Source organism: Musa acuminata, chromosome BXJ1-1 (genome assembly GCF_036884655.1).
Source record: "Musa acuminata AAA Group cultivar baxijiao chromosome BXJ1-1, Cavendish_Baxijiao_AAA, whole genome shotgun sequence".
NCBI classification, from domain to species: Eukaryota; Viridiplantae; Streptophyta; class Magnoliopsida; order Zingiberales; family Musaceae; genus Musa; species Musa acuminata.
In genome coordinates this window covers 39398972-39416274 of record NC_088327.1, presented here as the reverse complement: position 1 = coordinate 39416274, position 17303 = coordinate 39398972, and the positions used below count along the sequence as shown (strand labels likewise).

At 42.0% G+C, this 17303-nt stretch overlaps 1 pseudogene; it reads right to left on the bottom strand.

Annotated features, from left to right (window-relative positions):
* The window catches only part of LOC135679656 (alpha-N-acetylglucosaminidase-like), an 89043-nt pseudogene extending 72200 nt beyond the window's left edge, over window positions 1-16843 (bottom strand).
* Window positions 16844-17303: the final 460 nt, after the last annotated feature.

Genomic DNA, 17303 nt, shown 5'->3' with positions numbered 1-17303 from the left:
GTGCAACCGCCTGATCCCAGAATTCTGGGATTTGATCGATTTGATCGTTTTGAGCTCGAATTTTGAATTGGGTTGGGGCCTATAAATACCCCACCCATTCAGCACTGAATTGAGCAAGAACTGACCCGAAATCTTGATCTTTTCAGTGGTTCTTAGAGCTCAAAACTGCTAGTTTTCCTCCTCCTTCTGTTCTTCAAGTTTGAGTTGAAAAGAGAGGAGAGAAAACATCTGTAAAGGTTGTCTCCTAAGCCTGTCAAAAGGAGAGAAATTGTAAGAGGGAAGTTTGGCCTTCGCCCATTGAAGGAAGGCACCTAGTTGACGTCGGCAACCTCATCGGTGGAGGAAGCCAAAAGTGGAGTAGGTCAAGGCTGACCGAACCACTCTAAATCTCTGGTTTGCGTTTATTTTCGAGCACTTTATCATTACTGCAAACCTCCCTCATCACTACTACTCTCTGCGCTTTCACGAACAAGTTCTAAGTGCTGTTCTTCCAAATCTGCATTCAGACGTAAACTCGTATTTTCATACATTACAGTTTACGTTTACGTTTGATTCTGCAGAACTGTTTTCCGCGCTTTTACGAACGAGCTTCCTTGCAGTTTACGCTTACATTTTAATCCTATTAATAACTGCAATCTGTCCTCTACGATTTTACGAACGAGTTTCAACATTTAGACGTAAAACTGCATTCAGACGTAAATCGGCTTTCCTCGCTCAATCATCAGATTTCAGTTCACGTTTACGTCTTGATTTCAACTGCATACTGCCTTCTGCGAGTATACAAACGAGTTTCAAAGTTTAGACGTAAATCTGCGTCTAGACGTAAAACTGCGTTTAGACGTAAATCTGCGTTTAGACGTAAAACTGCGTTTAGACGTAAAACTGCGTTTAGACGTAAATCTGCGTTTAGACGTAAAACTGCGTTTAGACGTAAAACTGCGTTTAGACGTAAAACTACGTTTAGACGTAAATCTGCGTTTAGACGTAAATCTGCATTTAGACGTAAATCTGAGTTTAGACGCAAAACTGCGCTTAGACGCAAAACTGCGCTTAGACGCAAAACTGCGCTTAAACGCAATCTGCGCTTAGACGCAAACTGCACTTTGATACAAACTGAGAATTTGCTTTTGCATCATAATAGTTTTTGAACGAACGCAGCTTTTGGTTCTTAAATTATTATAAGATTTCCGCTGCACTAATTCACCCCCCCCCCTCTTAGTGCTCTTGATCCTAACAGGAAGGAGAGCGCTTGGTCATGAAAGGGGCCTGGGAGGTGGAGCATGCAGAGGCAAACTCTAAGTACCGAGACAAGGTTGAAGGGCGGAGGTCAAGGAACTTCGTAAGACCGGTGTCAACAAGCTTCTCATCAAGATAGCCGAAAGTGAAGGACTTTGGGTCATGCAAGAGTGCACGACCAAGGAACGAAGCAGGCAGTACGCGGTGTTGTACCTTTGCTACTCAGTGGAGTAGGCGGCCGGGTTGATGGAGAAGACAGTACAATCCCATAGGCAACTAAAACTACTAGAGACTTACTCCAAGTTGGGGTGAAAACTTCCTGCATTCCAGAAGTTCGATGGCATTGAGAAGGTGAATCACAGTAACTAAGTCAACGCAAGGAGTGCAAACACTTCAAGTGCTTCAGAAGTGTGAGCAAAGAGCAGGCGAAAGCCAGTAACCAGCTAGATGCATTGAGTACAACCTCAAGGAGGCGGGCGAAGTCAAGTAACTTTTGCCTTCTCAACTCTTAAGAGAAAGGGCGAAACCGAGTACTTCAATTCTCTTATCTATCCAACAGAGGAGCTCTGCACAGGTTCAAAGACCCTTCGAAGATAATGGAAGATAATAGTTGTCAAATCCTCACCAACGGTGATCAATGCTACAGAGAGTAGATTATCTGCTTCATTTCCAAACGAAATGCCAATCGAAAGCAGAAGTGATGCGAACCTACTTGGAAGTGACAACTAAGTGAAAGAAGAGTCAATGGACAAATTTTGTGGAGGAAGGACCCAAAACTTCAGAAGTTTGCTCCCATTCGGGGACCTTGCGACTCCTCATCGTCGCTACTAGATTCTGAACTACTTGAACTGAGGGCGACGACTTTGCCCTTGTCCGATTTGGGGGGATGGATGAAAGTTGTTAAAGCATTGAGTGCCTATTTCTGTGGGCACTCCCTCACCATGTACGGCCCTCCGCACAAGAAGCATCCGCCAATCTTCAAGGGCTTGCCTTTTGAGCTTGGCCCTTTGTGGGAACTCTTCTTCCTTTGTTCGCCCTTGGGCTCTTTCCCTTGAGAATATTTTGAAGGGCGATTTCCTGAAGATTGTTTCCTTTTTCCCGGGTCCTCAGAGGTAACAAAATCGGTGAGCCTTTCTGCGACAGCAATTGCCCTGATTATATCAGTGACATTCCTTCGATGCAGTTCTTGTTGAGCCCAAGGCTTCAAACCATCGAGGAAGCTGAACAGTTTATCCTTTTCAACAGTGTCTGTCGTACCGAATCGTACCGCCCGGTACAGGCGGTACGTACCGGTCCGACAGGCCAGCGGTACACGGATCGCCCGGTACCGGTTCGCACTGTAGCAGTACAGTGCATTGTAGCAATACAGTGCACTGTTGCAGTGCACTGTAGCAGTACAGTGCTACAGTGCTACAGTGCACCAGTACACTGTAGTAGTGCTACAGTGCTCGGTACACCGTACCGTACCGATACCCAGCCTAGGTCGAAATACTGGTACGGTACGGTATTGCGAACCTTGCTTTTCAGACATGTCCTGTATGTCCAGCATTTGTGCAGAAAATTACTTCACGTAGTCTCGAATGGAAGTACTTTGACGGAGTTGTCTTAGTTTCCTCCTTGCGACGAACTCTGTGTTTTCAGATAGAAACAGAATTCTCAACTCCTGCTTTAAGTCCTCCCATGTGTCCACCTGACACCGACCTATGTTAGATCTCCTCCTAGCGGGTTCGCCACCAAAGTTTTGCATCCTCGTTCAGATACATGGTTGTTTTTGAAAATTTGGTATCTTCAAAATCAGGCCTTGTAGCTCGAAAATACTATTCCATGTCAAAGAAGAAATTCTCGAGCTCTTTTGCATCCCTAGTACCTCCATAGCAATGAGGCTCAGGTGCCCTTAGATTTTGTGGCGGTGTAACGCGAGTGTTTCTCCCTCCCACATTTAGTGCCCTAGTGAGTGCTGTCACTTTAGAAGTGAGATCCGCCACGACTTCATACAAATGTTGCATGGAGTCTTTAGTATCATCCGTCAATCGATCGACTAGGGCCTCAACCTTGTCGATTCAGGATTCAGCTTCTTCTTGTGAGCTCTCTACCCCAAGAAGCCTTCGCTGGCCTTGGTAGAGTTCCTCCAAGCTCGCTTCAAGAACATCCAAGAGGGTTTCCACCGTTGTGAGTCTCTCCTTATGACTCTTCTTCCCGGTTGGCGCTCTAGATTGCGCCTCCTCCGCTCGCGGAGAGTAGCCAATTTCTCGCTCATCATGTTCGCTGCCACGATCCTCCAAAGTGGCTCTAACGACATGAGAGCGAGTTTGCATTTGTAGCCCACCTGCGACTGCTTGGGGTAAAGGTCCGGCTTGCCCCACCTTGCTTGATTCGCCCCGATGCTTTGCCATGGCGAAATTGCAAAGTTCCTTCGCTGCTTGCTCGAATTGCTTGCCTGCTCTGATACCACAATGTCACGGACTTAGCTAGAATTGCCTAAGTCGTGAGGCACCCTTGCGGCCAAGACGCGAACTTAGCTTGAGTTGCATAAGTCACGACACACCCTTGCAGCAACTTCTCAGACTTAGCTGGGATTGCCTAAGTCTTGAGGCGTCCTTGCGACATATGCATCCGCAAAGGTTCAGCCTAGTTGCAACCTCGTACAGGTCTCAAAGGACCTGTAAAACAAAAAGTTGATTAGATTGAAAACGAGCGACGGACAAGTCCCGACGTCTCGTAAAGAGGGAAGCTTTACAAGCAATTCAGCAAGCACCTTGTGTGCACAAAAGAAAAGAGAGAAAGGAGGAAACCAAGGACTTTAGAAGGTAGAACGAACAGTCGCAAGTCCACAAACAACTGCTCACCAGGTGCCGAGTGCGAAGGCAAGTTCCCGTCAAGTCAACGTGCGAACTTGTGAAGATTTTTCAATGCCCGACAATATACTGAAGCCCCATCCAGCCCTATGCCACCCGGGGGGTTCCAGGGTGCTAAGATGGCTGACATTTTGCGCGCTACAATGAGCTGCAGAAAACAGCTTGTGGCATGCGAAAACGGAGCCATTTTGGGGCTTTTTGACCCAGCACGGTGAGCGATCGCACTCTGCGCTGCAACCTGTTCGAACATGTATTTTTACAAGCAAAAACACACAAAACCAAGACAAAACAAGCTGTCATGTCTTTGTTCAAGTATGCAAAGGCGACGAACGATTCGTTAAACGAAGTTATTGAGAGTGCGCGATGACCGTTCGTGACATTATGGCTCTTTTTCCTAGTTGGCGCTCCAGATTGCGCCTCCTCCACTCGCGGAGAGTAGCCAACTTCTCGCTCATCATGTTCGTTGTCACGCTCCTCCTGAACGGCTCCAATAGCATAAGAGAGAGTATGCACTTACAGCCCACCTACGGCTACTTGAGGCAAGGGTCCGGCTTGCCCCGTCTTGCTTGATTCGCCACGATGCTTTGTCATGGAGAAATTGTGAAGTTCCTTCGCTGCTTGCTCGAATTGCTTGCCCGCTCTGATACCACAATGTCACGGACTTAGCTGGACTTGCCTAAGTCGTGAGGCACCCTTGTGACCAAGTCGCGAACTTAGCTTGAGTTACCTAAATCGCGACATACCCTTGCACCAACTTCTCGAACTTAGCTGGGATTGCCTAAGTCATGAGGCGCCCTCACGACACATGCGTCCACAAAGGTTCAGCCTAGTTGCAACCTCGTACAAGTCCCGAAGGACCTGTAAAATAGAAAGTTGATTAGATTGAAAATGAGCGACGGATAAGTCCCGGCGTCTCGCGAAGAGGGAAGCTTTACAAGCAATTCAGCAAGCACCTTGAGTGCAAGAGAGAAAAGAGAGGAAGGAGAAAACAAGGACTTTAGAAGGTAGAACGAACAATTGCAAGTCCACAAACAACTGTTCACCGGGTGTCGAGCGCGAAGGCAAGTTCCCGTCAAGTTAACGTGTGAACTTATGAAGATTTTTCAACGCTCGACAATATATCGAAGCCCCATCCAGCCCTATGCCACCCGAGGGGTTCCAAGGTGCTGAGATGGCTAACGTTTTTTAGCGCTGCAGCGGGCTGAAGAAAACAGCCCGCGGCACACGAAAACGGAGCCATTTAGGGGCTTTTTGGCCCGGCGCAGTGAGCAGTTGCACTGTAACACTGCAACCTGTTCGAACATGTATTTTTTTACAAGAAAAACACACAAAACCAAGGCAAAACAGGCTGCCATATCTCTGTACAAGTATGCAAAAACGACGGACGGTTCGTTGAACGAAGTTGTTTCAAGTGCGCGATGATCGTTCGTGACACAACGATCGAACTAACTATTGGAACTGATTTAACCCAAATGTTAATTGGTACCATTGAAATCCAACTGTTACCAACCCGTATTGATCAGTAATGGTGACCATATCAGGTGATACATGAGGCATACCATCCGGTACACCCCCCTTGTAGTGTACCATCCAAAAATGGTTGGTCAGTGTATCAATCAATAGGCGAACTGATACATACCACTCATCTTGTACCCTTTCAGCTGGTATGTCAAACCATCTCACCAATGCTCATCTTGTACCATCCGAAAATGGTTGGTCCACGTACCAATCAGCAATATGTACCATGCTCACCAATGCTTTACTATTAGGCAAAAGGATAAAGAAGGAATGGTAGAAAGAAAAAAGTTGTACAGCTTAAATCAAGATGGTATCCAAACATAAAGGCTTGTTTGGCCTTCATTTTCATATAAATATGTAATAGTACTAGCCAAAATTCTTGAGGTTGCTTCAGCCCATCACTAGCACATAAGAGGATTTCTAAAACCTGAATCAAATAGTGATCAAATGCAAATTTACCTGATATTTCAAATGAAAAAGATTGTCCAAAGCACAAATTATTTTATTGAAAGTTATCAACACACTGACTTGTTTTCTTCGTGAGCTCAGACCAAGAGGCTCTATTGAGACATCCTAATGGTTAGTGCGTTATTGCACAATTGATAGATCTCCGATTTGACATCCTAATGGTTAGTGCATTGTTGCACAATTGATGGATCTCCGGTTCGACTCTATGTGTAAGTATCTTGAACATCATTTAATATAATGTAAATTTTAAATTTCTTCCTAATCTTCTTATAAAAATTAACAAAATTAAGATAAGACAAATCAATAAACTCTATATCATAAACAAATTACTTATTAAATAAATATTAGAATTTAGTCACTAACTATTCTGTTAAAATAGTCAGTAGTGGCAATATCATCATTGAACCATTGAATCATTAATATATTTGTATAATTTAAATATCCATTCACCAAGGCACATCTCAACACCATCAAGATAGTCACGATTTTATTATATCCATTATTACTAGTTATTTCCAATAACCAATCCTTAGTTAGTAAAAAACCAATTTAAGGATTGTTCCTATAGCACTTTGTGTTAACCAAATAGAGAGTTTGAATTATGTCCTCTTCCCTTGTCTTATTGTTGTTCATTCCTGGGTGTCAACATTACACCATTGATGACTCCAGTAATCAACTTATGTTGCCAATCCCACTAGCATGTAAGAAGGCATAAGTAATATGAACAAGTGAAAACAACGTTATATTTGTTGTCGCAATTCTCAAAATATACCTTCAAATCTATTCCCCTTGTCTTTATGTAATTTTGCAATTGGTACATTCCGTACCAAATTACTATGCTAATTATGTTGTTTATAATACCATTTCATTCTGCTACAGACTTAGTAAAATTAACTGAGACAGGATACAATAGAATTTATGTCATACAATAGTACTTTGTTTAGTTCATATGATTGGTTTTGAACTCAAATTAAGTGTTATCCTCAAATATTTTGAGACAATAAATGAAAATAAATAAATTTTTTATTTGTTTACTTGTTTGTATAAAATTATATGGACATTAACCTGTCCAATACAGCTTGGCTTTGTGAGTAAAGTTGCAGCAGGGCATGACATTAATCTCATTTATTCCAATGTTAAGAGTTATTGAACAGTCATGAGAAACAGCCTCGTGTATATGAGAGAAGGGCATACACTCAGTTTCCAAACCTCAACTAATGCAGTCTGTCACATGTATCACGCAATATGTTATAAAACCTTAGCTATTTACAAGCATCAACCACAAAGTAATCTAAACATATAAACTTCACATTACAATGAAAAATAATCGAAGATGTGATGCAAACAATTTTTTCTCAATAAATAGATATATAACTTTTTAGAATCAAAATGTATCCGTTAATTGTGCAAGATTGTGATCTTAAGGACGTTACCAACCTAAAATATTATATTAAGAGAACTTACTAAGATTCAAAATGTATCTATTTATCATGCCAGATTATGATCTTAAGGATGCCTACAAATATAGAGGATTGAATTTAAATCTTCTTCTAAAAATACCCGGAGTCATTCCAAACGAGTACATCCTAGCAAGAATTTTCTTCTGAAGAACAAGTTGATCATCAAGCCAACTTTGAGGCAAGGGTCCACCCCATCTAGTATCAAGCACAGCAAAAGAATACAGAATAAAGGAATTTAAATTAGTATGTGGTCAAGCTTATAAATTTTGCACAACATTTGATTACCAATCAAAACCATGTATATAATCCATTTCTACTATGTACTGAAACTAAAATTAAACAAAATAGTAAACTCACCCATGCAAGTTTCCCATACGTGACCATGAAAGAAATGCAGGCCCCCCGAAAAAATCATCCAGATCTCTACGGCTGATATTATACCTCTAAAAAATAGTAGGAAGACTGTTTAAAAATTAATAATAATTCAAATTACCTGCTAGAGCAATGTGACAAATCTTGATAATCACTATGCAGACAAACAACAAAGAACTCGTACAAAACTTAAGTAGGTAATATCATCTAATGGAATTCATGGTAACATAAATTGTAAATGTATCCTTTTGTGGTTAAATGATTAGAGATGATCGCATGTCATCAATAACCAAGTAGCAAAATAACAAAATAAAAAGCACATGAAGAGATTAAAGAATAATTGATATCATCCTATCCATGTCAAGCTGAATATCATAAGGAGAAATTATTTGCAATGAAGTTTTTATTTTTTTTTTAAGTATTAAACCATATGAAGCTTGTGAAATTATAAGGGAGTTGCCTATATACCATGTAGTAAGATCACCAAGCATATAATTATTAAAACAACAAGAGGTTCACATTCAGGGATTTTCTGTTCACTATTTTGTCAAAACTGCTCCCTATTTAAACTTCTAGACTCTAATATCTAGAGTTTCAGCTTCTTGCTCAGTGATCGCACAAGAAAAGAATTGATAAATGACAATCAGTGTGATAATTACTTTTTCATGCTAACTAGCTTATTAGGTTTTAGGGAAAATCTCTTTCCTAGAAGTATTATAGGTAGAATGGGAAAACTAACTTCAGAGCAGGGTTCTCAATTTCAATATGTACCGCCCGATACAGGCGGTATATACCGGTCCAAGAAGATATCGGTATGCAGACCACCATCTACCGGGCGGTACCAATGTTTTGATCGGTACCGAGGCATACCGACCTGTCACGGACTTAGCTGGTTTTGCCTAAGTCGTGCGGCACCGTTGCGTGTCCGTCCGCAAAGGTCAGTCTCCCCGAAACCTCCCATGGTCCCTTAGGACCTACAAAAGAGAAAACGGGTTAGAGAAAACGCCTCACTCGGGATCCACAAGCAAACATTTCGGAAAACACTTCATAGTTAATGCAAATTACAAACAGACTTTACAAGCTCTGAACGGTCCCACAATAAAGGATCCAAAATAGTCCACTACAGACCGAACATCTCTCATAAGTGTCCACATTACACAACCTTTATTTACAAGCCTAAAACGACTACCAAACCCAACTAAAATGGGGCTGTTAAGCCTTCGATTGTCCCTCTACATATTGTGTAACGCATGAACAAACCAAAAGACACGGACATACATAAGCATTACATTAAAAGTCTTGTTTACAGTTTTGTCCGTGACATTCTCCCCCACTTATTCCTTCGACGTCCTCGTCGAAGCCTTTGCCGACACTATGTTAGAACCCTTGCAGATTCTAAACTTGGGATTGATCTCTTTAGGGGATCGACCTCCTTGGAACTCTATACGGGTTCCTCCCTCCAAGTTGCTGCTCAAAGGCTGCAGAAAAGGTTCATCTATTGCTTATCAAAAGATGAGGAATACATGGCTATTTATAGGGTTTTTAAACCCTAACTCCTAATAGGACTCCTACTCAAGACTCCTACTTCTAACCAATTCCTAATAGGACTTCTACTCAAAACTCCTATTCTTTTACAACTCCTAATTCTTCTCTAAGAAACAACCTCCTAACCCTAGCCGGCCTCTTCACCTCTTTAATAGGGGTCGGCTTAGGTAGGTTTTACATGAATGTCCCTCTCAATTAGGACTCTCCTAGCTAGAGTCCTAACACAGTACAACTCCTTGCCTTTACTGAGTCTTTAATTTTCTGCTCCAACAGCAATGCATCTCTTGGCTCCCAGCTGCTCTCCGCTGCTGTTGTTAAGTAGTCGAACTTTTGATCCGCCATGTTGCTTCAACTCACCAATGACTCTAACTCTAGTGTGTGGTTGGCTGAGTTGTGTCGATCCCTGTTGGTTCTTGCGGATCCTTCATATGAAGGAAAAGACCATCCTTACTATGCTTCAGTCTCTCAAATGCCTCATGTTGGTTAAACTGGGTGGATGCTTGTTGAAGCTTTAACGAGCATCGCCTCGCAAACTTTTAAAGTTTTCGGGTCCTTCCTCTACAAATTTTGCCCATCGACTCTTCTTTCACTTAGTTGTCACTTCCAAGTAGGTTCGCATCACTTCTGCTTTCGATTGACACTCTCTTGGGAAATAAAACGGATAATCTACTCTCAGTAGCACTGATCACTATTGGTGAGGATTTGACAACTATTGTCTTCCATTTTGTTTCTTCGAAGGGGCTTTGAACATATGCAGAGCTCCTCTGCTCGATAGCTAAGAGAATTAGGGTACTCGGTTTCGGCCATTCTCTTAAGAGTTGAGAAGGCAAAGGTTATTTGACTTCGCCCGGCTCCTCAAGGGTTGTACTCCATGCATCGAGCTGGTTACTGACCTTCACCTGCTCTTTGCTCACACTTCTGAAGCACTTGAAGTGTTTGCACTCCTTGCGTTGAGTTAGTTACTATGATTCACCTTCTCAATGCCATCGAACTTCTGGAATGCTGGAAGTTTACACCCCAACTTGGAGTAAGTCTTTAATAGTATTGGTCGCCTCTGGGATTGTACCGTCTTCTCCATCAACAGTCGCCTACTCCACTGAGTAGCAAAGGTACAGTACCGTGTACTGCCTGCTTCGTTCCTTGGTCGTCTACTCTTGTATCGACCCGAAGTCCTCCACTTTCAGCTATCTTGATGAGAAGCTCGTTGACACCGGTCTTACAAAGTTCCTTGGCCTTTGCCCTTCAACCTTATCTTAGTACTTGGAGTTTGCCTCCGCATGCTCCACCTCCTCGGCCCCTTTCACGACCATACGCTCTCCCTCCATGAGAGCAAGAGATCGAGAACTTCACGGAAGTCCAGCTGCTACGGTACCATGGTGCTGTCATGCCCATGGCCCTACTATCCATCGCCTTACATCTACATCTCTTTCTTCACGATCGATAGATCTACCTCTGTGGCATTCCTCCGAGTTCACCTTCATTCTAACTGATACTTGGTTTTAGGTAGCTAAGTCTCTTTGAACTCGTCGTCGCTTCCTCGCCCCTTTCGACCCCTTGCTTCAACACCTCTGTGTTCTCCAAGTAGTTCCCCTTGGTCGATGGAAAGACAGACTACAACTCTCATTCATGGCCTCTGCCATCATGTTGCAGGGTTCGCACCGATTCTATTTTCCTTAGCTTCCTTGATAGCAATGTTCGCTTACTCAGCCTTGTCCTCTAACTTGCCGGGCTCCCTTAAGCGAATATGAGCTCTAGAGCAGTCCAACTCTCCAACCGCTCCGATCATACCTCTGCATGATCAAGTCCCTCCCATGGGACTCACTGGTACTTACATTCGAACTTTTCTCTCGGTAGTACACAGCCTCATATGCTAATGACCAAGGCTTTTATCCGATATAAAATTCAATACACACACGGAAGACCCGCCTCTACGGTACCATGGCCTTCACTCCTTGAATCCATAGCCCTTCTTGTCATCGTGTTGTTCACCGAAGTGGAGCTCCCAATAGCTCCCGATCATACCTCCATATGAGATAGTCTCTCACGGGATTATATCGTGTGTATCGCATTGCCACGAACTATTCCACCACGATCCGCTGCACCATGTCGCCTCTCGGTGACATCTCCATTGCATTCTGATCCTTGTGGGAAGAACTCGAATTGTGATCCCTCCATGTGTGGCCTTTGCCAACACATCACAAAGCTTTTTCCACCTTCGATTGTGTTCGCTCATTTGGCAATCAACCTTCGTCCACCGCTCTCGAGTCACACCTAGATGAAGCACAGCTCTATGACAGTCCGTCGCCTAGTAGCTTCCGAAGTCCACCGACTTCGCTAAAATTGGTGCACTATTGTTTGGATCCTGGGCCTCTGCCCCTACTAGCACAATCTCCACTGTACACCGCATCCTCTTGCCCCGTGCTAAGGCCTTTTGAACCCAACTTCGTATTTGCAAGTTGAGTCGCCTCCATCAAATGCTTCTCTGAGGTAAGGTGTATGTGCCTCAAAACTCCCTTCATCTTTGGCACCATGCAGGATGAGCCCGCTCCATCAGAATGAGGGATCCATGGAACGACATAATCCCGCCCTTGCCTCTGCAAGAGTTCATGTCCTCTATCCAAAGAAAGCTCTGTGCCTCCGCTCTATATTTCATCTTCTATGTCGGCTCCCTTCATGTGGCTTAGGTACTTCGCTAAGCTACACCCAAGTTGCTCCGTTCCTCGATTTGCATTGAGTTGATGATAGTCCTCACGCCCACCATTCTATGAGCCAGCCCTCCATTGAGTCTGATCTCCATATCGACTCCAAGTGTGCCTTCATTTGCGTTGCCTTGGATTGCTCCCCCACTTGATCTCGCAAGCATCTCCCCAATGCATTATTTCAAGCGAGATCATGCAACGACTCCTCGTCGCTTGCTTGGTCCGTTGAGCTTTGTGAAGTTGTTTTTGAGGTACTCCTCAACATGTCCGGTCCGTTACACATGGTTCTCCCTTTGTAGAGCCGGGACTTATCCCTCCTAAATATCTCTCCCGTTGGAGCAACTTCTCTTTTCGCTTCCTTCTCTTTGAAAGTTTCGGAGACCACCATCCCCTTGGACTACTCCACCTTGTTGAACAAATTGTGCATTGTTCTACCTCCCGCAAACGCACTTGCTAGATTGCGACTCCACGTCAATACAATCCCCGTTGCACCCCTCAAGGCCTAGCAACATGCTGAACTGGCTGCACACTTTAGCCTCCTACAGACGTATCATTCTCATGCTGAAGAGAAAGTTTCAATGCTCCATAGCGCCGAGTTTTGGTCACATTAGGATGGCTACGAACACTCCATCGTTCGCATACAAGCCTTTAAATGAGTATCGAATTTTTCGAGCTTTGCACAACTCTTTCGGTCACTGAACAACCCATTCCACCTTACATAGTCTCATCCTTTACCAAGTGCCTCGCTTGCCTTAATCACCATCAAGTATGGTTGCCAACATTGAGTCGTAGCTCAAACTCAACCATCTCAGCCTTTGTGCGCTACACATTCTTCCCAACTTGCTTATCATCGTAATGCCTCTTGCGCGAAGGGTTGGTCATTCCTCTGAATGTCAATCTCAGATGTCCGCTTCTCTGAGTGACTCATTTTCCCTACATTTCCATGCCCGCTTTCCCCTAAACGATCGCGCGTGTGGGCTGCATTGACCCCCACGTTTGCATACCAAGTGTTTCTATGAGTGCTTGTCCCGCTCTGATACCATCTGTCATGGACTTAGCTGGTTTTGTCAAAGTCGTGTAGCATCGTTGTGTGTCCATCCGCAAAAGTCAACCTCCCCGAAACCTCTCATGGTCCCTTAGGACCTATAAAAGAGAAAATGAGTCAAAGAAAATGCCTCACTCGGGATCCACAAGCAAACATTTCGAAAAACACTTCATAGCCAATGCAAATTACAAACAGACTTTATAAGCTCTAAACGGTGGCACAACAAAGGATCCAAAATGGTCCACTACATACCAAATATCTCTCACAAGTGTCCACATGATACAACATTTATTTACAAGCCTAAAACAGCCACCAAACTCAACTAAAATGGGATTGTTAAGCCTTCGACTGTTCCTCTGCATGTTGTGCAACGCATGAACAAGCCAAAAGACACGGACATACATAAGCTTACATTAAAAACCTTGTTTACAGTTTTGTCCGTGACAGGCCGGTACCGAGGCGTACAGACCAATACCAGGTATTTTTAAGGTTTTAGGATGTACCATCGGTATACCCTGGTGTACCGGAGCTCAATACGTCGGTACGGACCGATATTTAAAACCTTGCTTCAGGGTATTGACATTAGATTGACAGCCAGTATCAAATACTGTCAAATCACCAAAGGAACCTCCTCATTGTGAGTTGTATTCCATAGTTGACCTATTGTTGGTAGAGTCTTGAATGGTCAATGGACTGATGAGAGAGCTAAAAATTATGGTATAAGGATGAGAAGTAAAATATTGTTTTGTACAAAAAAGCAGCATGCAAAGTTGCATCCGTAAGGAACTAACATCTCAAACTATATAAAAAGGATCGTCATCTAGTGCATACTGGATGCATATCATTCCCTAGCCAGACCTATACCGGTCGGTACCAGTACACTAGTATGTATGAGTGAAGATGAAGGAGAAGGCACAGTAAAGGAAGGAAGAAAAGGAGGCAGTGGAGGAAGAGGAGAAGAGGTGTATGTGCTTGGTGGCTGTGCGCAGAGATGGTGAGTGGCGACATCACATGATGTATCCTTTGTGATTGAGATGCGATTAGGGCAAAGGTGGTGCAAAGCAACAGTGTACGAGGTCATGACGTGCACAATTAGGGCAAAGGTGCAAACATATTTTTTACATTTTATATGGGCAGGTTGAACTGGTCCAAAACGGGGGCAGTCCACATACTGGTTCACACACCAGGACTGTTATGTACATACCAGTCCAGGCAAAACATCATTTGTTGCTCTATGTTTGATAGAAAAGGTACATATATTGAGGTATTATACCTTGACAAACTAATAGCAAAGGACACTGATAGAAGAAAAAGAAAAGTATTGTACCTCAAAAACTTTCTGCCAAATGGCTTCTTGCCCATTGAAAGCAAGTGGTAAGTTGACCCCTTGGAGAACCATCCAATCAATTTCCTTCTCCCATCTTTCCCAACTCCACCATGCATATGAATCTTAACACAGTAAAAAACAAAGTTCACAACACGGAAGAAACAAATATAAATAGCATACAACTGGGGTGTCATCCCCTAGAATGCCACCCGAGGCAGTTCCAACGGCTGGCATTTCACATCATAAACTATGCATCAATATCTTAGCCAATTTATCCAAACACCGTAAAGGTTCTAGCAAAATCAAGGATCGAAAGTACAAGCAACACAAACTCACACTAGAATGTTACCATCATGGACAAATATTAGCACAAGGGCATGCCAACATTATGTAAAACGAGTACAAGGGCAGCGCAAAGTAGTAAAAAGCTCATGCAATGTGTCAGTTAAAATGCACCATGCACACACATTCAATGCACCAAGGAAGTGCTGGAGAAGTGAAAGCATTTACAAAATATAACCATAAACTAATTGAACTTGTTGTTATATGACAGAATTCAGTGTTTAAAGTAAATTGCACCATTTGCATTAAAAAAAGTTAACTGACAATTTAAATGGATTGACAACACTGATCTAACAACATGTTGATGGCCAAACAGTTATGGATAGTTATTTATTGATGACCGACAACTTGGTAGCTAGTTGCTGGAGGGGTCAATAACCAGGTAGTCAGCAGTCAAGAGGTCACCAGCAATGGAACTAAATGGCAACAAACATATGTCATGGTAACTGACTATATATTTTAGATGAGTTTAAGCATACAACAGATGATGACTCTCCATGGTCCAAAGACACTGAAATGACTATAAATCAAATGGCTCAAACTTGCCATTCTTGGAAAATGTCACTTCCTGCTGCCCAACTAATAGTGGAGAGAAATCTATTCATGAAATTAATGATTTATTAAACATATCCTCATTTCTTTTGCGAAACAATTTTTTACTAGATGCATAATGAAGAAACATTCTAGATAATGTAATCACTAAAAATAGCTAATTGACCTAGATGGACTTAAGGACTATGACATTCTAACAGATTGACTATCTCTTAGCACATGTTTCAGTCGGTTTAACTTTTATGATTGTAAAATGTTAGTTAGAACTTGGAGGCAACCACCATGATTGTACATGTAACATCTGCACCTATGTAGCTGCTGAATCCACATCTAGTACAAACATTTTCTGGCCCATCCAAATTTCAGTTAGAAACATATAGAAAGCACAAATATCATGAGGCCAGATTATAACAAATTATGGAGTCTGATATGCTTATAGATGGTGACAAGCAACCATGTATAAAGCAGAAAGTGGAGCAAATTAGCACTCAGTTCAGCAAATTTAATCCAAAAAAATCAAACAAAAAAATCTATTTCATTTTTAAATGTGAACCTCCATTATATGCTCTGAAGTGAATGGTATAAAGAATGGAACTTCATGGAGGTTATAATCACGTTAATTTTACCTCTTTGTTCCATCTTTCATATTTTATTTTAACTAATAGCTATGTTGTTCAAATAACAATCAGGCAGCTGTGCCATTGCTGCACTGTAGTTTGAGTTGGTGTCTAAGCAATGTTAAGAACCATTTTCTTAATTATTATCATAGTAAAAACAGTGAAACTATCCATTTATTTCCCTTCTTTTGAGGATAAATAATGTACCGAAGTACATAAGATGCTCAAATAATTTGTAGTAGTATTCACTAAAATTTACGAAACTAAAAGAAAAAATGTCCATTATGCTAGCTCTCATACATACACATGATCAAAGTTGGTTTCTTGGATTTTCAGACTAGATTAAACTCGTTTCAACTTTATGTGTAGCTTTTAAGTAATATAAAAACTAGAAAGTGAATTTCAAATAATAGCTATCAAGATGAAAATAGATACTTCAGTCTCACATTAATAGACTTCTAGACCAAACTAAAGGGGCTATTGAGCGCCAAATCAACTTAAAAAATAAATAATAAAGTAACTTACAACTGGATGTAACAGCATTCTGGTAGTAACTCAACGGAACAGGTCTTTGTACCAAAATACCAGCCGAAGGAACATGCGGAAGGGAGCCCACTTTTGGTACAGATGACAACTGTAGACCATCGGTCTTCTCCCAAGATATGTGTATCAGACACCAGTGTTTTAAGTACCAATGGAGACCAGCAGAAAGTTCAACACCACTTGTCCCCTGGATTCTGTTAAAACATTGACAGAGTATTTCAACATTGGAACACAAACCAGGAGGCACAATTACAGGATAAGCATCTGAAGTATTTTTTAAATACTTTCATATTTCACTAACAGAAAAAAAATGAAAAACCATATACAAAAACTTATAGTAGCATAATTCTGTACCAAAATTCTGATATCCATAAATCTTGATGGAAAGTAGTTCCATAAATTAGAAACAAATTTATTGGCCAAGACATCCAGATGTTGTCCCACACAATATCTTGATGGACACAATCTAACAAACAGAACCATTAGAAGGAAGAAAGAAAGCCAACTAGATGGATTTTCAGCATCGACCAAGGAAAGCAGTAAGTAAAAATCTTAGGTAGCGTCTGATAAGCTTGCTCTAACATCATCTTCAGCATTAGAAGAGTTGGCAAAAATCTTAGGTTAGTAGTAATTATTATTTATTTATTTATAGTATTTGAAATAGCGTATGATCCAGTATTATTGTAGTTTTGATATTAAAACAATGATAAATAACACCAAGTTC